General features: G+C 44.7%; 2 long non-coding RNA genes across 2 annotated transcripts in view; one reads left to right on the plus strand and one right to left on the minus strand.

Annotated features, from left to right (window-relative positions):
- LOC146438947 (uncharacterized) overlaps positions 1-23,719 on the minus strand; it is a 156,839-nt gene that overhangs the window by 86,360 nt on the left and 46,760 nt on the right. The window lies entirely within an intron of this gene.
- LOC146438949 (uncharacterized) lies at positions 13,792-17,697 on the plus strand. Its single transcript, XR_014851218.1, has 2 exons — positions 13,792-13,923; positions 17,141-17,697. It is a non-coding gene; the product is annotated as an uncharacterized LOC146438949 (long non-coding RNA).

Below are 23,719 nucleotides of genomic sequence, written 5' to 3' on the forward strand. Positions count from 1 at the left end.
ACTTCCCAAGCATCCCAGAAAAATAAACTCTCCTTTCACCAGCCAGTCCCCTTGCAAACTTCTTTCAAGAGCCCGAGTTTCCATGAAATAGTGAGGTTCAAAGTGGGCTGAAATCAACCTTACCCTGATTTCCACCCAGCCCTCCAGGAAGCCCTTTCCAGTGAAACGCCTCTGGTCCTTCCCTCCAGCTACAGGAGGAATCCCCTAATGAGTTAATGCTAAACGAAGCAACAGGCAAGATTTGTGAATGAACAGGCCAGAGGACTGTCAGGCCAATCTTCTCACAATGATGGCTTATTCACAAAAACTGGGCTTTGAACAACCTAATTAGCACTAGGAATACATCATCTGGACAGTACTGAGAAAAGTGAAATATGTTGCAATTGCCAACGCTCTTTCTATTGTTTCCAATATCAGCTGAGCAGCCAAGGAAACCTCCTTCCTTGAGCAGGAAAAGGGCACAGCAGGCTCTGGGTGCCTCTGCTTGTACAATCTGAGGACACTCCAGTGAAAACTCCAGGCTTTGGAGCAGCAGCCAGGCCCTTCCCTGTGTTACAAACCAGCCCACATGTGACATCTCCACACACCAAGGCCTGAGCCAGCTCCGGTGATGGCCACAGTGATCACACCACTGCCCAGAGTTAAAGCCCAGGTCTGGAACTCAGCCTTAAAGGCCCCTCTGAAGGTGCATTTGGGGGCACAGCACCTGTGTCGCTGTTGAGCAGCTAGCAGAGTAATGAAGGCACTAGTTCTCAGTGGCAAGAAGGAATGACCTTTATCGTTTTGATTTCATCATATATATAGAGTTCTCAAAAGTCACCCAGATTGGCCGGTCAGAAGCCTTCCCCCAGGCCTGATTGGCCAGGCCTGCACTGCCCAAGTTCTGGGACACTGTTCCAATAACATCCAAACTTTTATCTTTATTTATAAAACACAAGAAGAATTCTCATGGGAAAAGCCTGTGCTAGCCACACACCTGCAGGCAGCAGCGACCCAACCATCCTTCAGTTCTTGTTGGCATCCCTCCATCCCAAAGGCACCACAGGGCTCTGAGAGCCCTACTGTGGGGAGATATGGGAGTGATTTCATCCAGCTCCACAGCAGTCAAGGAGCTGAGCACCTATCCTTCCCCACAGAGGCTTTCCTAACCCACATCTCCACCGGTGGCCTCGCTGCTGCCAGCTAAAAGGCAACATGGCAAGGCCCAGGCGTGAGCTGGAAGAGTTAATCCTCCAGCATTTAAGCACAGATGGAGCCAGGGAAGACTTTCCTTCTTTAAAAGTACAACTGTTGTTCGGTTTCCCTCAGGTACAGATTCATTAGCTCTTGACTGGCTCTCCTGGCTTGCTGACTACTTGTGGAAAAAGCCATTTACCCTGGTGAATGTCAAGGTTAGTTCAAACCGTCCTTGTCATCAGTCTCTCTGGCAGAAGGTCAGGGAGAAGCTTTCCTCAAATGGGCAGCATCAAACAAAGCAGAGGCTGACTTAACTCACCTAGGGAAAGGAGACCTTCCCTGCTAGGCAATAAACATTCCCCTGGGTGAAGAGGACAGGAGATTAACCCCTCTCTCTCTCTCCCCAGCTCCTCTGGGGCTGCCTTCAGGTAGCTACCTCCATGCCCACGGGGCTGATCACATCCTCACCTCTCCTTGTGGGCAAAAACCACCTGGGCACACCAAACCTTCCAGGGAAGACTCAGCCTCCAAAGACCTTATCCCAACAACAGCTTATGTCCCTTTTCTAAAATTATTTTTATTTCTTTGGACTTTTCATTTAATTCTTACACCTCCAGGACTACAAGTCTCCTCACTAGGGTCATATGGGAAACATTACAGCACATCACTAAACGATAACCACCCTTTTAATACCTGTTAGCTTGGATTCCTACAGAACATGTGATGTCTTCAAGGTGGTGGGAAACCCCTCCATATATGCAAAGAGAGGCACATATGGTACTTAATGAAAAAGAAAGGAAAAAGGAAAAAAAAGTCCTGCCAAGCCTCTGTACCCTTTTGTGTGCTGTGAGTGAGCTGGCTCAAAGGATAATTAACATTAAAAGGAAATGTTTTTTGAGGTAACACTTTTGATAAGAATACCATGGGTAAATTACAGGAAAGGCTCTCTGGCACCTGGAATGGGTTTCATCCACAGGGCTTTAGCATAAGAAAATGAACAGGAGAACAAGAGAGGAAACTTTTGGTACTTCTTTCATGCTCTCCATTCACATGGGAAGAATTAGAGGAATTTTTCAGCAGGAGGGAATGGTGGTAAATTATAAACGGCCTCATCACAGAAAAATACTGAGGTTTTGAACACTCAATCTTGCAGCATTGCCTGCTTGTTCCTAGGGTTTCACTCTCAGCCTTACCCTTTCCTAGGCCAGAACATGTGGGCCAGCTCTGAGGCCATCCAGAGAGCCACCTCTGCCACCCATCTGAGGGGGCTGGGACCAAAGGGAAGCAGAAAGAATGGACATGTCCCTGTTGCAAAAGTGCAAGGCAGAGCGCACCCATGGCAAACTGACACTGTGAGGAAGAATAAAGATTAAGGAAATAAAGTGTTTGCTATCTTACAGCATTTCTCAGCTGAGAGACTGAGATCCTCCTGTAAAAGGCTCATTAGGAATCTTAACCCAGAAGGAAAAAGTGCTGCAATTATGCAGCTTCAACTCAAAATCTTTTCAGAGATTGTAGTAAGTTTTGAATTCTCTCGTTCACCCATAAGGCATTGGAGAAGCTTGTCCTGAGAGTTCTGGTGCAGAAGAGCTCTCCTGTAAAGCAATACTCACCTACAGTCAATTAGACATTAGCCGGTGCTTTGAAGTTTAGAGTCTCTGAGATTCTTCAAAGAAGGCCTATTTTGAACCAGTATTTCAGCTGGGGTCAAACACGGCACCCAGACCTCGCTTCAGACTTCTCTGCCCTCGCGACAACAAACATGGTTTGTGGTATTTCTAATTTGTGGAGGTTTCTGAGAGATGAGCAGATCAAAAATGTAAATGGCTTCAGCCCTCGGGTCAAGCAGGCAATCTGTGCCAGCGTGTGAAGGAAATGAGTATGACAGTTCACAAAACGTTGCTTCCAGGAATAAGAGCTCTCGGTTTCCTAATAAGCTAATGGTGGGCTGAAAGAAGACGCTCTGAATCCCTGTCTCCCTCTGAATTTCCTCTGGGCTGCAGCTGGAGAGCAGACCCTGGGCCTGTCAGAAGACAGATCTGTCTGCTGGAGAGCCCAGGCTTGGACGTACTTTTGGTTACCGCATGTTTCAGCATCTGCCTGACTCGCCAGGGATGGGATTCAAAGGAGCCTGTGTGTTTTACCCCTGTGCAAATGAGTCCTGCAAAAAACTCTTCCCCAGTTTTATTGTCTGCAAGACTCCTTTCCACACTAATTCTGCACTTACAACACACTCCTGCAAAATGAAGCCAGAGATGTACAAGGCCTGTCCTGTCTTCTTCCATTAGGGATGGGGAGCATTCCTATCAGTTTGAAAGTAGGTCGAGGCCTTTTCATGTTCATTCAGTTTTCAGGTTTCATTTTTACACACACACACACATTATAGGTGGGGCTGATGGCACTGTCTATTACTAAGGTTGTATGACACTTCCCATTATAAAAGACTGTTTCATTTGCTTATAACTTTGCCAAACTCAAACCAGACTTTTTCTGTAATTGCAGCTTCCAGCTGCTGGAAGAGGGGCCTCGGAGAGAACAACGGGAATTAGTTTTCCCTGAGTATCTTCAGAATCAGAGACACAGAAAAAGAAATAACTACATTTAATGGGGGGTAGAAGACGACACATGAGGAAGACTGTAAGGATGGAAAGAAATTAATGGGATAACAGGTCAAGCAAAATTGAAATATGGCATGGGAAAGATGGGTTACAGCTGGTCTTGCCTGGGTGGACACAGACTCTGAAGTGAGGAGCCAGTGCTAAATGGTGAGGGGAAGAGTAAGGCTGTTTGGGCTGTCATGAGATAAAAACACTTGTAGAAATAATAACAGTAACAATAATAATAATAATAGTAGCAATAATAATAATAGAGACCCTGTGCCTGGGAAAGCAATGAGACTGGAAGTGAGCTGATGGCAGCAAAACAGTGGAGCTGGACAAGGACACAATGGTGGGGCAGGCTGGGTGAGGAAGCAGGAACAGAATTCAACTGAAGGGTCGGTGCAGAAGGTCACTGAATCACACCAGTTGGTCTGTGTCAATGGGAAAATGTCAGGGATGTCCCACAGTAAAGGAAGAACTTTGAATGAACTTCCAAACCTATCCTGGAAAAATGAAAGCAGTGCAAAGCTGAATTCAACAGACACGGAGTCTCCTTTGCTTAGACACAGGCACTACTTGTGCTCATCAACGAGAGGTAAGAGAGGTCTTTCAGCCCCTTTATCCCAAAACAGCATCAACTTCTGCCACTGCTTCCAGCATAAACACTGGCTATGAGGGGAAAAAAATCATAAAATGATCACTAAGATTAAAAAAAATACATTGACAAAGATTAAAAAAATAACATATTGACAAAGACTACCTGACTAGTGAGAGGGAAAAGCTACCAAGGGAAAGCAGTCAAGCAGTCATGGGCAAGTGCTCCCTTTGAGTCTCCCAGTGTCCCTGGAAGGAAGAGAACTGAGGTGCCCCAAACCCATTGTGAGTTCTGTAAATACAAAAGTTATATGTCCCTTATCACTATATTTCTAGACATAACTCTTAGAAACTATTTGCATATCCTGGGACTTACACAACTTACAAAAAAAAAAAAAAGTTAAGTGAGATCATGAGGTAAAATTAGACTGGGTGCAGATGGGAGAAGGTTAAAACCAGTCTTTTGCCTCCGTGCTTGGAGCTGGGAGGCATGAGAGCATCTCACGGTAGGAACGCACCACTGCGGAGATAATTTGTGTCAAATTGAAGCTCTGCATTGACAGATAGCTAAGTACAATAACAATTATAATAATAAAAGCCAGGCTCCAGCACATGCTGCGTGCACGGACATTTCTTGCCCTTGAAAATAGCAAGGGAATGGGGAAGCTCTGTGTAACTATCACTTAGTGAGCTAAAAAATGTGTGAGCTAAAAATGCATGCGTGTTTCCAGAAAAATTAGGGAAGTTTGCTGATGCAAAGTCTTAAATACAGGTTTGAAACGGCAAATCCACTGTAATGCAGTGGAAGATGCCACAGTGGTTTTGCAACAGGAACAAACCTGAAGGCAATATTTTGAAGGATCCATGCACTGTATAGAACTGGAAATCACTTTGAAGTTTTCCTTAACCAAGTGTACTAATAATGCTGCGAGTCTGAGGTTCTGCTTCTCCTGGTGGTGACTGATTGCTGACAATTGCTCTGGACCACACTCACGCCTCAGAGCTTGAGGCAGACCTCAGGAGCACTGAGTCACCACATTCCTCTGACACACTGGGTAATGGAAATGGTGAAAGGATGGAATCTAAATCCAAAACCACCGCTAAAAAAATAAACAAAATGTAGGGTTTGGAAGGGAAATAAAAATTATTCCTGAGGGTTTAAAACAACCTCCAGCTACAAGTGGCTTGGGTGAAGTCTTCCTGTGGACAGTTTGTTCTACATCTCCATACTAATTCTTGCATCTTTCTTTGGTGCATCTGGTGCAGACTAAATTCAGTGCCCATCTGACATAGCATGGCAAACTGTACACAATAACAAACCCAAAAGTCACATTGTTCCTTCAGCTGTCGCTCCCCAAAGGGCAGCAGATGAAAGCTGCACCCGCTGTCCCAGTGGTAGGCGTTTGGGAATCTGGAATTCTACAGCTTCTGGGCTGAAACTTTGATTGTGGCTAGAGGTGAGCATGGCTACAACATACGAATACGCCATAAATTTTCTTGGAGAAAAAAATAAGATTGCATACAAAACAAGATATAATTAAAGAAAGTCAATTTAAATCAAGTTCTTAAAATTTAGGAAACGCCAAACTGAAAGTTGCCTGGTCAACTTTAATTTAGGCTCCTTCCTGGTACAATGGAATTTTGATTCAGTCTTTAATTACACGATCACTTAATGTTTGTTTCACAAGATCATTTCCTCATTCAGTGCAAAGCAGTTGCCCAGGCAACCTTCATCTTTGCATTTTCAAATTTTGAGTGCTCAATTCAACACTCTTTAGGAAAAAAAAAAGAAAAAAAGGGAACATTTGTGTGGAGTAACTGTGGACCTGGTCTAGGTGGTTTCCTTGGGGACGTGTGGTGCTTCTCCAAGAGGAATGAAGTTCTCTGAGAGAGTGAACGTTTTCCCACAATAATTGTTCTGGCAGCAATCGCTGCTCCCCTTCCCCAGCCAAAACAAGGCACTGGGTGACAAGTACTGCTCCCTCCCGAGGTCTACTGTGACAGGGAGCAATTCTGAGCTCTCAAAAGATGCTCAAGCCCTCTCCAAAGACATAGACCCAGCCTCCAACCAACAGGCTGAAGTCGTGGTTTAGACTCTGGGGTGATTCCCAGCTGCCAGCACTCGCACCCGGCACGGGCAGGACGGCAGAGAGTGAGATATGCTTTTGGCTATCACAGCACTCTGTTAGTTACTGTTCCACCCTGGCCCCCAATTAACTCCCTGCTCCAGCCTCAAATCAATTAGGTTTATGCCCCTGCCCAGTTCTCAGTGTGCTCCAGTCTCACATCAATTCCGCCTGCAGTGATTTAACAGTGATTTAGCCCCTGTCTCAAACGTACCACTTACCCCCCATGACATTGCAATCGTTCTACATTTATTTTCTCTTCTTTTTCATGCTTCTCCCCGCCCCTCCTCAATATGAGAAATTTGTCAAAGCACACCCTTTGCCTAGAGTTGTTTTGCTTTCACAAATTAGCACTTTCCAGTAACAAAATGGTTTGCCTAAAAAGAAAAAAAAAAAGGAAAAAAATATCTTCACACAGCCTCTGGTGAGAGCTCTGTGGCCTCGGCTGATGGTTTCTTTCTTTGGCTATCTTTTGCTTCTACTCTTCTCTTTAGCTCTCCTGGCTTTCTTCCGGGGACTTCAATATCAGTGAAGCCAGCAGCCTCTGTGTTTTGTTATGATGCTCATTCCACATTTTTAATTTAGGGAATGCCTTTGCAGGCTTTGTTCTTCCAGGTTTGTCCTTCTTGTGCACCCCGAGTGGTCTTTCCCTGGACAGGAATTCAATTCCAAATGACTATGGCCATAAGTTTTCAGTCCACCAGGACAAGGTGGAACGAGGCTCCAGCACTGCTGGAAGAAACTGCAGTGGGACTGTGCCCCATGGGGCACTTTGGTGTGTTGGGAAAGTGGAGGCATTAGTGGTGGGGTCTGGGATAGATCTTGCAGTTTAAAATGGGAGCTCATTCCCATTCCTCATACACAGCCACACAAAATCAACAAACAAAACAAACCCCCCAAAAAGGGAAAAATAAACTTTTCTACTCTAAGCCTTGTTTCAGCACTAATTTCCAGCTCCCCTCCCCCCCCCCCCCGCTCCATGCCAGCTAGAGAAGGCAAACAGGATTATTACTAGTCCCCATTACATAGCCAGAGCATCGAAGACACCAACCAGCCAAAGTGTGCAGCTCTTTCCCAGCACTCCTCACTGTGCGGGAGGGTTTGATCTCACTCCACTCAGCCTTCAGGGAGTTCTCCCATTGATTTTAGTGGGAAGCAGCTTCAGCCTGCAATAAACTGCCCCTCAGCAGTGTGGGACACCCAGAACTGAGGGCTGGGGGTGAGATGGCAGCTCAGGGTGCTGCCTGGCTAGAGGTGACACTGTGATGGACAGGTGCCAGCCCGGCTCTGAGCGTGGCACAGCTCCTTCACAGTTGCACAGATTTAGCCTAAGCTCAGCTCCTCTGGTCCTACCAGCCCGCCTGCTTCCGGAAACTGGAGATATTATATTTCAGGGTGCTAAAACGTTTGTATATCCCTGCCTTATAAAACATGCAAAAATGCCATCTGCAGTTAGCATGACTAACTCCAAGCACGCAGTCCTACTACAGATTCCCTCGCAGCTTTCTTCCTTTCATTGCTAAACACTTTTCAAGAAAGAAAGAAAAATCCATTTTTAGTGCTAATGCCACCTGCAGGTTGAAGAAAAACAGTTGCAAGATCCCTGAAAACTGAACAAACATGCCTTTTCTTCCCCCCCCTCCTTCCCTATCTAACCACAAGGAATGTTCCTGTGCAACTGCACCTTTTTCTGGACGGAAATGACTTTGTCCGTTGGAAAAGTGACCTTTTCTCCCTCTCAGATAACACGGCTTGTCTTATCTGCTGGTGGAAACTTCCACCTGGCTGGTAGCTAGTGGTTTATGGGGAGCCTAATATCAAGTATCCACCAGCAATTTTCTCTGATGTTACTTCTGTAACTGCTCCTGGTTCCCCTGCCCTGATGAGATGTGGGGATCTCAGTTACAAATGATCCATCCCCAAGAAGTCTAATTCAGATGGACATTCAAATGTATATTTATCTACCTGCCAAAAACTGGCTGGAGATGCTTCATGCTGTATTTGAACACTAAATGCAAACACCTCTGTTGGGTGCACAGCCCCTGTCCCTGACTGCCATGGCAAGATGCTCCAACCATGAAACTGGGTGCTGCAAACTCCTTATTTTGACACTGAACACATTCACCATGGTGCTTTCAAGCTTCACCTCAGTTCTTTAAAGTGGGTTTGTGACCCGAGACAGGTCCCTATGAGGAAAAAGCACCTTGCTATGAAGAAAAATCTAACCCTAGACATACTTGGCCAGGCTCTGTTATTTAGCACCACATGAGTGCCAGCAGCAGGACCACCAGTGGCTGCTACCTACCTACAGGGACCAGTCATGCTGCACATTTTTCCATCCATGGAGACCCATCCACGTGTTTTCCTCCCAGGTCGAGGTAGCACAGCTCTAACACCAACTCTTCCCCTCCAAACATTGCTGTTGGGAACATCACAGCTATCACTGGTTCATCATTTTTGTTCATGGTGCGTTTTCAATCACACCATGGACCCTGCTCTCAGTCTTACAGTGATTTTTCCTGCTGTGTGAATTCTATCTGGGAAGCAGTGAGCAGAGCTGGAACAGTCAAGTGTGTTTGACTTTGCCCTCACCCTGAAAAGGGCATCTTGGACCTACATTTTGTAACCATTGGACTTAAGTACACGAGACTATGCAACCTCTGACACAAAGTAATGCGGAATACGATGACATAATGTTATAAGAACAGACAGAAATAATGTGGGAAAGCCCTTTCTGGCTTTAATAGGCAGCTGGTGACACAGGTGAAACACCTACTGTACCACTTAATAAAATTATTTTAATTTAGAATGGGAATGAAGAAATGGAGCCAATTACCTTAGTGGATCTGACAGGCAACCCTAAATGGATCCTTGGTTTGGGCCATTTTTATCCCTATGAATAATGATAAAATGACTCAGAAGAGATGCCTGAGGAAACACTGCGCGCTCCCAGCCCAGATAATATTAATAAGGCAGGCTCCCAGCTGCAGAGAAAGAAACCCGAACAAATCATCATGTTTTCACTTGTGCCCCCTTTTCTTTGACTGAATTAGAGGAGAGGCGGGTGGGAAGGGAAGGGGAAGGGGAGAGGACGGGGGGGACCGCCTGCCCTCCCACACCTGAGCGGATGAAAACGTCCCTGTCACCTCCAGGCACACTCCAGAAGGAGTTTGCGGCATTTCCGTGGGCAGAAATAATATTCATGGCTGCACTTAGCTGGGTTAAAAAAAAAGTTTCAGGGCAAAGAAATGCTGCTGCCATAGGGTGCAGAGGGACTGTCAGTCAGAAGCAAGGAGAAACACTGTTCCTCCCCCGTGATAAATAATAAATAATTGTGGAGGGTACAAGTACAGGAAGGGTTTGGACCCGTGGACAGGTCCAGGCGCTGGACGGGGTGGACAAATGGTCTGTTCCAGTATGGCAATTCCTATTTTCCTGTGAAAATACAGATTTCATGGTGCAAGATCAGTTCTGTCAGATTAAATCAAAATGCAATAATCACTGAGCAAGTGCCATCTGATATCTAAATACCCCCACCAGCCTTATCCTACTACTAATTTTAAAACAGACACCTCTGAGAAGAAGGATTTTTTTTTCCCAGGGAGAGGAATAAAAATCCTCTGAAGTGATAAAAATTAATCTCAATTCATGTTAGTTTCAGTGACAGCGATTGTACCAGGCACACAGGCTGTCCGGCGGTATTTCTGGGATAAATTCTGCATCTTAAAATAAGACAGAGGAGCCTGAGAGATCTTGTTTTGTGGGAAGAATTTCCCCCAGCCCCCCTCCAAAAAACATCTTCCACTGCAACTTCTGGGCAGAGAGGCCACGGGAACCGCTGTGCCTTTAAGACCAGATGTAACTTGCAGATCAAAAGGGCATGGCATTCACCCATGTCATTGTCCCCTGAAAGATCAAAACCTCATTATATACTTGGTGCAATATCTGTCCTTTTAAGGGAGTTTACATATTTCTCCTCCTTTCTTAATTTTTTTTAATTTTATTTTTCTGACAGCCCCCACCACTTCTCCTTTTCTCCATCTATTCTTATCACTTTCGAATTACAGAGATCTATTTTCAGATGAACGCGCTGAACAAAACCTTCATCTGGGTATTTTTTTTCCCTCTCCTCTCTTTTTTTTTCCCTCTTTTTTCTTTTTCTTTTTTTTTTTTTTTATTTCCCAACATGGCGGTACGTGCTTATGCCCGCTATCTGCATAAGTCTTTTGTGTATTGCTAATGGAGTGCTGGAATTGTGGCAGCTCTGAGCAGGGAATACATGTGAGCAACAATATGCTGACAGACCCCTCGGTGGAATCTAATCTGTTCCAGCTCATGCACTCCTCAGAAACTATTTAACTTTCATTAAACTGTGTTTGATATCAGCTAAATAGAATGCATACGGCACCAATATAGCTCATATGGTCTCATTCATTCGATCACAGCAGTGCTTTTTTCTTATATTTTCCCCCCACTTGTGTCAGTACCCAGTATAGCTGGGTAAATAGGAGACCTTTGAAGATATAGTTAGTACTCAGATTTCTTTATTCTTTTGTGCTGGTTTCTTAGTGTTGAAACAGTGATTCATGTATGTCTCAGACAGCCTCCATTAATTTCATGTAATGTAGCTTTTATCTCGTAGCTGGGACAACTATCTCCAGCGCTGTCTCCCTATAGCATCTCTCGCGCAGCAGCCCCTCCGCCTTCCCACCCCCCCACCCCGCGCCCCTTTTTCTCTTGCCAGCAGCTCATTTCTGGAGAATTTACTTTTGTTTTCTTACGTTGGGTGGGTGGGGGGAATAAATAAAAGAGGGCTAAGATTGCAGAGGAGAAGTAAGGTAAAGATCTCTCCGTCCGCGCGGATGTCTTTATGTCTCGCGGAGGGAGGAAAAAAGGCAGGGGGGAGCTGGGAAGGGAGGGCTTTGTGGGGAGTGGGCTAAAATATCTTTCGTGGCAGCGGCTGGATAACAGTTTTTTTAACCTATTCACAGCGCACTAATTTGATTATGAATGCAGCACAGTAGGAGCATGCAGTTTCTGGGGAGTGGGAGGAGGGGGCGATGGGCACTGGATTTACAAGCCAGGGCTGTTCAAAAGTTTGAACGGTCAAATACGCCTTAAAAAAATTTTTTTAAAAATAATCAAGACCCAAATCTCCCCTCAATGGTCATGAACCAAAAAAAAATTTTTTTAGAATCCCCAGTGCCAAACCAGCCAGCCTTTCAAACCAAAAGGAGCTGAAATAAGTGCATTTGCCACCACAAATAAACACTGTGAGTCAATTTGTAAATAAAAAGAGAAAAGCTGGTTTGCTTCTCTCTTTTTTTTTTGCCTCTTGAATGATCTAAATGCATTAAAGACTTCTTCACCTTACAAGGAGGATGGAAGACGGACAGCAACATCAACTTGATTGGGAAAAGTGAAAGCGATTACTCTTTCTTTCAAGATTTTTTTCCAATTACGTTTTATTAAGTCCAAAGGAATAATCGCAATTTTTTTTATATATTGCTTAAGAGAAACAACATGGGGTCCTTTGGTAGAGGGAACCCAATTATTTGGGATATTATTTTGTGAAACCTTTTCATTTTATTAGTATACCAGAGGGTTTTCACATTCACCAGGCTAAATCCTAACTATTATTACTTTTTGGGAAGAAGTGTCTCACCGGGGCAATTAATTTTGTACATTAACACTGGTCGCTGCTGTGTCGCACGTTTTAAACAGGAGAAGGAACGCGAGCTCCTCGCACGATTTATCATCCAGTTCATAACGGGGTCACTGCCGCCAGCCCAGGTAATAACAAAATGAGCTTTTTTTAGAAGAGATTTTGCTGTGCAGCAACTTTGCAAAGTCCTGGTCTGCACCAAGTTTCCCAGCGCTCTAAGCGCAAGCCCTGGGTCTCCAGGCAGCGTTACAGCAGCGGCTGCCAAAGGGAGAGCACAAACGTGCCCTATCTGCTCCCTGGAAATCAAATCCTACTGCAGCAACTTCGCTCCTGAGCCCGCAGAGGCTGCGCAGGGAAGGGCTCGCTGCTACCCAGCCAAAAGGCTATTCAAAAACTATGGAGATAAGCTTATTGACATTTTTACTGTACGTTATTAATCTTATTAATAGCGTTAACAAAGGCTAATTGAAAATGCATCATCTATAATCATGTTAGTCTTCAGTTTAGGGCATTTCTGTCAAAGTAAACCAGAGGAGGGATTCACACTCTGCTGTTGTTTGCCCCCAGTTTTGGGGAGGCAGGAAGGAGGACAGGCTGATGTCACTCAGCTCCACACAGCCCCAAGTCAGAGGCAGTGAAATTAACGGCTGTGGTTTCCGGCCCCATGAGCCCAAAGATAAAACCAGCTTTAGCGCTGCAGGACGAGCACGCACAGGGGCCAGGGGTGACAGAGGCAATGCTTGCCCCCTTTCTGTTGCATCCAACACAGGATACCAGTCTGGCACCTCTGCTACAGGTTCCAGCAACAGGCATAGCCTGCCCTGATGCTTTTCCATTCAAAACACAGACCATGATAAAAATATTCTTGTAAGACAAGGGGCAAGCAGGCACATGGGGAACAAAGATGTTTCACTCTCCAGCAAGCAGGAGAAAAACCCAAACAGTGGCCTTTGCACCTCCTGACATGGTACAACAGCACCACGAAGCCTCTCCCCACTGAAGGGATGGTGCCAGCACGATCCCGCAGCCATACGCAGCTGAAATGGCCCTGAAACACTCCACTGCAGAAATCCCTCAGCTCACCAGGAGGAAAAGTGCCACTACTGTCATTGCAGCATCTCCCCACTTGCTCTGTTGCAAGGCCACCTCAAAATAACCTTGCCTCATTTGCCTTCAAACTGGAGGCAGCACAGCCCTGACCCATGCTATGGCCACCCTGCAGGGCTCCGGGCACCCTGGGCATCCCCACAGCACAGGGAAGGCTGTTGCATACAGATTGTCCCTGGCTCCCCTCACCCAGGAGCTGCACCACAGCTAGGGCACTCAGAACTGCAGTTACTCCTCCTCTGGATGTTCCACATTATTTTTGCTCTGCTTTGGGACAGCTGGGGAAGTGCCACTGGTCCCCCAGCACAAAGTGATGATTTTCACATCGTGGAAATTCAAGATCTTTGCAAAATCCACAAACTGCTCGCACATCCCCAGACCCCTCCCCAGGACAGGCGCAATGGCAGCACTTGGCACAACTGTCCTTTGTGACCCAGGAGAGTTCATCCCTCAAAACCAAAAAGGAGTGTGCGGTGATGCATTAGCCACCCCCTATCTTTTTTTTTTTTTTTTTTCCAGTTAAGTTTTCTGCAATACCCACATTCCTGTGCACTGCTACCAACAACGAACAAAAGGATGGGAGAAGAGCTAACACCGGAGCGGCAGGGAATCGCTGGAACACCAGAAAGCAGCCGCCCGAGCACTGTGCAGCCAGGTAGAGCTGAGAGAGGCATCTCTGATTCATAATCTCCACTCAGCACTTCTCCTGTGCTCTAATGAAAACTGTGGCATATTGGTCGCTCTCGCTGCCAAGTGATATGGCCATGCCCTCTCCACAGTATCCAGCTCCAAACACGCTTGATGGGCACTCTCCAGGGGGACTGCCTGCGCTGGTTTTACATTGCTAACATATGTAGGTACACCTGAAAGCTGCAGCCTGCCACTTCTCGTGGACCTCGCTGGGGTACCTTTGCTCTTTTGCCACCAAGGGTTAATTTTCTAATGGCTGCTTTGCTGCTGAAGCTGGCCAAGTTTTTCATCGCCTGCAGAGCACCACAAGCTGTGATTTGGAGCCAGAAAACACCATTAATTTTCTAAATAGGAAGGATCACATATGTAAACTGTCTGGGTCTATAACCAGTTGGGCAGGTAGAAGGCAAAGAGAAGGAAAGTGGATTTTTTTTTTTTCAGGCACCAAAGCAAAATAAACCCAAGGCTGCTGACTGCACTGAAGTTTCTTGGCAAAGCTGGGCTCCCCCTTGCCTTCCCCCTGTGCCCCCACCACACACACACTCTCGGCATCACCCATGGCAGTGCTCGTTTTTACTGGAAAAGGTCAGCTTGATGATTTATTGAACAGTTATTGAAGTTTTTTTTTACATGAGGCTGTATGGAAAAGTTACCGGAAAATCCAAGGAACCGGCTCGCGGCTCGTATCAGAACCAGGCCGACAGCCTTCCCACACCAGCGTGGTCTAATCCTGCCCCATGAGTGTCACTGCAAGCACCCATTTGTGCCGATGGAGCTGGCAGGTGGCCTTGGAATTCAGCTAGAGCAGAGGGCTGCAACAGTGGGATCTAGGTGTGTGCTCCCCACACCACCCTCCTCCTAAATACCCACAGCAGACAATGCCACAGGGATGCCTGATTTTTTCCAGCCAGGCACACGCACAAGAAAAATTTTCTGGTGGTTCAGAAGGAAGAAATGGGGCCTGAGGGGCTCTCCTGCCATGGATGCAGATGCCCATACCCCCTCCGGCCACTGGCCGTGCCTCAATTTCTCTATGTACAAGCTGGTGTGCAGATACTGACCACAGAGTGGTGCTCTGGGCCTTAATTAATTAATTAACACCTTGTGCAAGGCACTTGGAAGGTCTTTGGTGGAGGGGACTATCAAAGTTCATATTATGAAGTGACCTGAAAGTGACCAAAAAAAAAAAAAAGAAATAATCCGGTTTTTTCCAAGTCTTTCACACAACATTTGGCACTGTACAAATTCAGCTTTCCACCTTTTTCGTGCCCCTCCACAAATACTTTGGAGCTACCTTCTCCTCCCTTTGAGAGCTGGAAAGGGCATGACCAACAGCTCCCTCAACCAGCAACCACCACGCTTAGACCCAGCACCACCCGAATCACAGGGTGCACCTCAGCTCCCCAGAGCAGACCAAACCCTTTAGCTGAGGACCAGGGCAGAAGAATCAAATTTTTTCCAAGTTACTCAGTACAGCAAAGACACAAAGGAACATGGTTTTTTTCTGCTTTCAGGTGCTGAGTAAATACCAAGGCAATCATAGGCTGTTTGCAGCTGTGATTGCACCGTGACCTCCCAAGGCCTGATCCTGCCCTTATTCCCCACTGCAGTAGTCATCCTAAGCAGATGCAAGAACCAGTGCAGGATCAGGTCCTTAATTAGTTCAATATTCTCCCCCCACCCTCTGCTTTTTACCACTTTCCCTCCCAAGGAAAAGTATTATTCATTAAGGGCTGAGCAGAGCCCACCGGAGCTCATTTTAGCTGAGCTCTCCCTATGATCTTCCCAAGCCTTTAGCAGGGAGCGAGCCTTGGACTCTCTTTCATGGGCTGCGTTGTGACCTGGCTTCAAAGTGTGCAAAGAGGTTCCACGGCTCCCTTTGTGCAGCACAGTCTCTTAATTGCACTTTTAAACACAGTGTAATTTTTGTAATTAACATTATGGTTTCAGAGGGCAGAGAAGCCTGCACTATGCTAATTACAAACTGGAGTAGTCGGAGTAGAAATCCAAGGCTCCGGTTGCTGGGGCCGAATGCAGTTTTTATGAAGGATTTCAAAGCTCCTCCGTGGGCTCTGTGTTCTGAGTTATCATTAGCATTTGATAACATAAAGAATTTTTATAACATGTGACAGATTTCGATGTGAAGATTTCACCTGATAACTGAAAAATTTACATAAAGACCTTCATTAGCTCTCTGCTCACATTACTGTGAGCGGAAGAACTACAGCGTGCTGTCTCCCTGCAAGATGGGGCTTGGGAGCCAAAGAATTTGTGCTTTATAATAAAATTTATAGTACGCTACGAAGGGAGGTTATAATAATCCTCAATGATGTTGGGAATCAGAGCAATTCAAAGAGTGGAAGAGAGCGCGAGAGGTGACGGGAAAGGATATTTCAGGATTGCCATGCAGCAGGGGCCGCTGGCTGCGGCAGAGGCCATAAAACATCACGGAGCAGCTGCTCAAACCCCACCACATCACCCAGTGTGGGCCAGGACCCATCAGGGCTTGATCCCACTGCCATCACAATAGTTTGGGGTTTGGATAGGGCAAATGAGGGTTTATTGTCACTCCTGGCACCTCTCCACTTGCTGCTGGGCAGAGAGCGACCGCATCTCTGTGGGATGCATCACCCACCACAAGGAGCAAGTTTCCTTTGCTATAATGGACACAGTACCTCACATCATCACAAAATTCACACTACCCAGTAACCATTAGTAAAACTTCATCAGTATCTATCTTCCAGTCATAACATCCCATGGCTTCTCCTGGAACAGACAACATGGTATTTCCCAGGTATCTGCACTGCTCCAAGACCTTTCCATTGCCAGATGAAGGCTGCTTCGCTGCATCCAGTGGACATTTTCTAAATATTTCATATTTATTATAACCTTCAGCAAATAACTGAAATTGCTCACAGCAAACTGCCACAAAATTAAAAGCTGATGCCCACAAAGCTGCTCTGTGGCACAGTCCTGCCACGCTGAACCAGCCAGGAACACCTCAGACAGGGATCTGAGCAATGGCCAGACCTTAAACTCATCACACTAACCTCAGCCTACCAGGCTTCCCTCAGAGTCTTTTGATGCCATCAGTACCTGTTTTTTTAGTTTCTTCTCAGGCTGAAAAGCCTCTCCAGCACATTCAGCTTTAGGTAGAATAAACTCTCTCACTCTTCCCACAGAAAACCAAGCATTCTCACCAAGTGATGCACAAGCTTTATTCCACAAGTCTCCAGTGGAACTGTTAAAACCTCAGCATGTCTTAGACAAACCTCCTTACTCCTGTTGCACGTGAAAGAGCCCCACTGGGATTTCCTGAGTTGCCTCTACAATGGAATCTCCCTTTCCTCTACTTTTGCAAGCCCAGTGGTTGGAGAAACCAAAAAGCAACCTTAGATCAATGATCAAATGTTCGTAGTAGATGGCTTTTATTTTTACAAAATATTTGCTTCCAGCAGAGTATATCTTAATTTACGAATGCAGAAATCTGTCATTAAGCTTTGACCCAGCTTCATGGCATTGTCAAATGCAATAACGTATCTTTTAATAGTTTTATATCAAGTAAGGACATAACATATCATTAGTTTAAATGTATTTGCAAGCAATTACCCCCACCAGGATATTTGTGAATGCTCATGCAAAATTGATGAAATTCTGACATGCTTAAACATTGTTCATTTAGCTCTATTCCTTATGTATAGAAAAAAACAGAATAAATAATTCTGCTGCCACTTGCAAACTACTGCTCGGCATTTTCATTCTGTTCGTGGCTTCTGTCCTGCCTTTAAACTATAACCCTTGGTGATCATTTGGAAAAACAGTTTCATATATGTTTAATTTTAAATAGATGTACTAGATTATTCATTCCTCTTATTATTGTTCAATGCAGTAATTTAAACATGGACTAGATTTAGTGCATGTCAGCTGCCTTTCTTTTACAAAATGGGATAAATTATTAAATGAGTAGAGGTTGTTTGACAACGGGTTTTCCACTACTTCACAAAAGAAAGACCTTTGACATTCAGCTGTCTTTTGAAAAGAATAAAGAGCAAATCAATTAAGCCTCTATCCTGTGGTTCAAAAACACACTGTTATGGCACATTCTTGCTTACCTCTAAGTTGACTTGGGAAGACTCAACGTATTGCCGTCATACCACAAGGTAAATTATCGATTTCATCCTCAGGCTGCCTTGCAAGCTGCACTCTCTGGCCCAAGCACCTTCAACAGAGCCATTCCTACAACCCTCTGCTCATTCCCAGACCTACAGAAAATTCATACCAATCTCTGGCAGCCTTCACCACCCCCCAGGAAGATGTGGGGTTTTTTGGCTGCTTCTTGCAGGGGCTCTGATTTTCTAAGAAATTTCTTCATTGACAATGTTGAAGAATCTTTGTGTTTATTTACAACTCCTATGTGAGAAGATGTTCAAGGAGGTGGAGGGGACATCAGGTGTGAGATGGTCAAAGCTAATTTTATAAAGTTTTTTGGCTCTGTAGAAATCAAAAGGAAAGGGGTTTTTTCTCTGCCAGAATTAAGATTTTTGTAATTTCACTACACGCTGTTGATCACCTCTCACATTTTTTCATGTTTTCCCACTCCCAAGTGACACAAACATTTTGCAAGCTAAGGGCCAATGCAGAACAGAAATGTAAAACACTGAAAGTACACTTGGAAACAGACTACCCGGCTTGGGAGTCTCCCAAGCCCCTTCCTCACCTGTGAAGGATGCTTCCCTGCTATCTTTAGGCTGGAACTTCATTCACTCAAACTTCTACCATCCCAAGTGACAGGATTTGCATTAGCTCCCCTGGGGCACTGCTCCTGCCAGGAAGCTCTCTGTACTACTCAGCTCCAGCTTTCTATTTCTCCCTTTTCCCTCCAGGAGTAGAGCTCTTTGAGCAGTGTGACAGCTCGCAGGAGGTCTTTGGGCCTGAGGACTGCCCCAAGGCCACCTGCACAGAGAAGTGTCGGGGCTACAAGTGCCACCATGCAAGAGCAAGATGCACATATTTTTGAGCCAGTGATGAATTTAGAAATAAAAAACAAAAAAAACCAAAAAAAGAAACAAAACAAAAAAACCCCAACCAAACTAAAGTTATGTCTTCCTCATAAATCTTTCCTGGACTGCAATATTTTTCCTCACAGCAGAAAGATGAAGACAACTGATGTGGGGTTTGTACCTGCATTTTCTCTTGGGGGGAGCTTGTGCACACCCAGCCCAGGAAGCACTTGCAGGATTTTGCAAACTCCTGCAATGCCACTTTAGAGCATTGCTTCCTGAGAAAAGGTTAAACGAGGTTTAAGTGCAACGTAATAAACCTTCACTGTTCATAAAGTTCTGTGATAAATGCACATGCGGTTACTCTGGATAAAAGCACTGAGGTCAGCAGGTGAAGCTGGGAGGCAGCAGCCCCACAGAGCAGATCCCAGCACAGAGCAGCCCATCCATCAGCAGGGCAGGATGCTCCAGCCCATTCCCAAGAAGCTCATCCTGAGCTGGGATAACTCCTCACCCACCACAGACACACCACTTGCACAAAATAAGAAACTTCTGGCATTTGCAAAAGGAGTACAGGACTGATTGTGGTGCAGGTGAGCAGAATGGCGCTTCAATTATTATTGTTATTCTAAAGTGAAACTCTGATTGCTAGGGGCATCCCAATTTTATTGAGCTTATTTTATTTTCCCTACATATATTTGAATAATATGTCCTTTGCCAGCAATAAAAAATTGTCATATACCCCCTCACCACAAGTAGCAGTTTGCATAAACATAGCATTGTCCTGATGAGTTCAGATACCAACCTCTTTGTTTATAGAATTTCTCCACAATTTGCAATATTTATGATTTAGAAAAGGAACCAAGGGGGAAACGGCCTGTGAGGAGCCATTGTGCCTGCAGATTTGTTTCACCGGGTAGGGATGTGGTCACAGAATAATGATCTTGTTGAAAATAGTAATAATAAAAGTAGTAGTAAAACAGTATAAACTTTCAGCATATTCTCCCCACTTTGGGTGCTCAGTGGCATGGCAATTTTAGCCCTGAGGGAGTTAAAACTCAACACCAAAGTGGTCAGAATCCCTCTTTGCCAGCATTACAAGAGTGTTGAGCTGCTTCTATGTGTGTGTGTGCGCAACCACCAAGGGCCCTGGAAGAGGCAGGACAAGGACAGGTACCCCTGGTGACACATGGGACAAGAGACTGATCAGCAGCACAGCAGTCAAGGTTCATCCTCTGTAGCACAGAGACACTGAAGAGACAATGTTGGTCTGAACAAGCAGTAAAGTCTCACAAAGAATGGAGTAAATGGGAGAAAGATTTCCATCTTCAATTATGCCAAGCCCTGAAACTCCAGCTGGTGAGAAGGAAGAGGGATTTCCCCTGTGGGACATCTAACAATAAGGACTTTACATCAGCAACACATCAAGAGACAATATTACTCCCAGTAAAAAGACAGAAACAGCTCTCATTCTGTTTAAGAGGTTTCTTCAGGGGTTGTAACCTCTAACCACCACATGGGCATGGTGTACAAAAGCCATGAAATGTCATGGAGTAGAAAATCAACCACCCTGAAGGAAGAGCACTTCCTTCCCCACCACGCTGCCAGAGGCCTGGGGCAGACAAACCCCAAACCCAACCCTTTACACGACAGCACTTGCTTAGAAGCAAAGGCGTACCACCAGCAAGGCACTTGTTATTGTGAAGGCCCAGCCATAAATTGTGTTTTTTACAATGATTTCCTCCAAATTGGATTTTCATCATGATCAGAGAACCATTTACTGGAAGCAATTGCTAATTACAAACATGTCCCCTGTAGGGAGGATATACAGCAAAATGAGCATTTTGGTAGGAATTTCTTGCACTTCCCACAATTTCACCCATGGACATTTTCCAACAGGGCAGGCTCAAAAGTTCTTCGTCTGACTTCAGCAAGAGTTTTGGCTCAGCACAGTCCTGTGAGAGTCTGCTGTATATGTTTTGGTCAATTAGAAAACAAAACATGAAAACAAATACTCCTTGAATCACTCTGAAAATCCCACAGGGCACCTTGTCCATCCTGCTGACAACTAAAATATTTTTCTTTAGTCTATTCCCACTGCGGTTTTCACTGGCCAGCGTGGCATGGCTTTCCTAGATCTCTCAGGAGACCAGTCCACAGACCACTAGCCTGTATTATTTTTTCCATGGCTTTAAGTTTTCCTTAGCTCAGTTTCATCCCATTACTCTTTCCACTTAAAACATCCCAGTTAATTCTCCTTACACATACGCTTTCTTGTCTATCCAAACTCCTCACAGGAGACATCTTGAATTTTTTTGCTTCTAAAGAAGCCAAGCAGCCACGTCTGCTGAGGATGGATTTCAGCACTTTGGCAAGGAGCTGTCTGAAGATATTTACTTCCAATGTCAGATCCTACATTTATGGCTGTGTGAGCCCCTCACATTGCAAAGGAGCCTTAGTCTAAGCCCACCTTTGGGTGGAAACTCATCCCAAATTCAGGAGATTCTGTTTCTTCTCCCCAACACCTATGCATCCAGCACCAACATTTCTGGGTTACACACCTAAAGAGAATGATGGCTGTTTGTTTCCTCCTTCACATATGACAAAGTGAAACAAAACACCCTGATAATTCCAGAATCTCACCTCAGGACCTGCAGGAGCTGCCTGCAAGAACCATAAATCCTTTGGCCATGCAGTTACCTTGTGCTATCCTAATAAACCCACCTGGATGAAAACTGGGAAGTCAAATTATTTCTGGGGCAACTCTGCTGAAGGAGCGTCTGTAGCACAGACCAGCTGTATTGTATTCCTCGCTGCAGTTAAGAGCTACAGAGTATCCTGGACTTCAGAACGTGAGGTTTTCCCTCTTCAGCTCCATGGGTTTCATTCAATAAAGGTATAAGGAGAGTAATGAATAACCTTGTTTTGTTTAGAGATTTGGGGACCTAGGCAAGAGCTGGTCAAAGCAGCTGGGATAAAACACTCTCCATCAGGAAGTGCCATTTTGTCAGATATGAACTTGGTGCAGGAGACAGCACATTTTGATAGAATTTCCTTCAGAACAAAATTGAACCATTGTGTTTTGGTGAGAATAAACTCTAAAATTAAATTTCATTGGAACAGAGTGAGTCAATTATTCATTGCCAAAGAAAAAGTTGTTCTGAACTGTTACTTTACATTATACCCTAATTATAAAAGAAACACTGAATTGGAATGAAACCTTTTGATTTATTGAAATAGAACATTTTGACTAATTCAAAAGAGCATGCCCTAGAAATGTGTTTTTTCACAGGCAATTTCAAACTTTGTGCAAGTTGTTCTGATTCAGAACAAATCTCTGCGTTTTGAAATCACAAATTTCCCAGTTAAATGGAAATAGGATGCATGAGAAAACCAAGCATTTTACACAAAACAGGTGGCAATATTACACATAAGCTCCTCACACTTCCAGAGCCCACTGCCCACCCAGCACAGCCTCAAGATACCTCATACATCCCCATCCCTGTAATTGCCTGAAGTGGAGAGGAAAAGCAGTGACCAGGCTATTGAGTGGTTAACTACACAACTGTTACCTAATGGTCCTCATTTGCATGATTTTAATAATAATGAGTAAACCCAAACAGTTAGGTTGTACTTTCTACCTCAGCAAAACCGAGCTATAATTGTGTAGAGAATAATTTTATGGGTGAAGTGTGCCCTATATTATAAGAGATTAGAATAAAGTGCTCTAATATTCAATGTCTTAGCAGGTGCAGGCACTTACCTGGGCAATTAAAATCTTTTTAATATACAAATCACAACCAATGAGACTATCAGCACGACAAACTGGATCTTTGAGGACATACTGTGTTTGTCTAAAATAGATTTTTGTTTGCTAGCAGTAATTTCTCTAACTTTTGTTTGAAAGAGCAAATAATAAACGCAGACAAATTGGCAGGAGATTCTTAAAAAAACCTTATTTCTGTGAAAGCATTCATTACATCTCCATCTTTGTGTAATACAGGCATTGATGCCTTTTACTTAATATCTCTTTTAAAAAATATCCACATGCAACAATTGATATTATATTTTAATTTGTATCTGCTAGGGGATACTGGGCTGGGTTGAATAGACTTTGGCCTTGAAATTAGAAGGTGATCATGGAAAGCACGTGAATTTTCTTTAATTGATGGATTCATTAAGTTCATTAAATGCCCTCGTTTGTGCTCAGGGCATTCTATAAATGTGAACAGGTAAGATAGGTGTAATGTTTCCTATCAGAAAAGGTATTTTTCAGTTACTCCTCAGCAATTGCACAATTTAAAAAAAAGTACCAAGAAACCTCGACTCTGCCACCACCCAGCTCTGCTCATAAAAACACATTGGATTAGTGTTAATTTGTGAATCTTACTACCTTTCAAAAAGCAGGATTTTGCATGCAAATATCAGCCAAAAGCAAAAAGAAAGGACTGTCAGTAATTTTAAGGAGCGAAGACAGAAGAGATGTTTGTCACCCAGGCCCACCATTTCTCCCACCCTCAGTCCAGCCCAGCGATGCAGTCCCACCCTACAGGAGCAGGGCAGGAGGTGCTGGAACCCCCATAAATCCACTTCCCAGATAGTTAAGGCTCAGAAAAACAATTTTGGTGAGGATAGCAAATTGGAGTTTGCAAAATGACTGTCCCTTTCTCCTTGTTGCCTGGTGGAAAACAATCCTGGTGGTTTCCCAAGGAGGAACCAAAGCCTGGCAGCTTCCTCACTCAATTCACACCTCTGCCTGTG

This window comes from Lichenostomus cassidix, chromosome 3, assembly GCF_008360975.1.
Source record: "Lichenostomus cassidix isolate B80296 chromosome 3, HeHo_3.0, whole genome shotgun sequence".
Classification (NCBI taxonomy): domain Eukaryota; kingdom Metazoa; phylum Chordata; class Aves; order Passeriformes; family Meliphagidae; genus Lichenostomus; species Lichenostomus cassidix.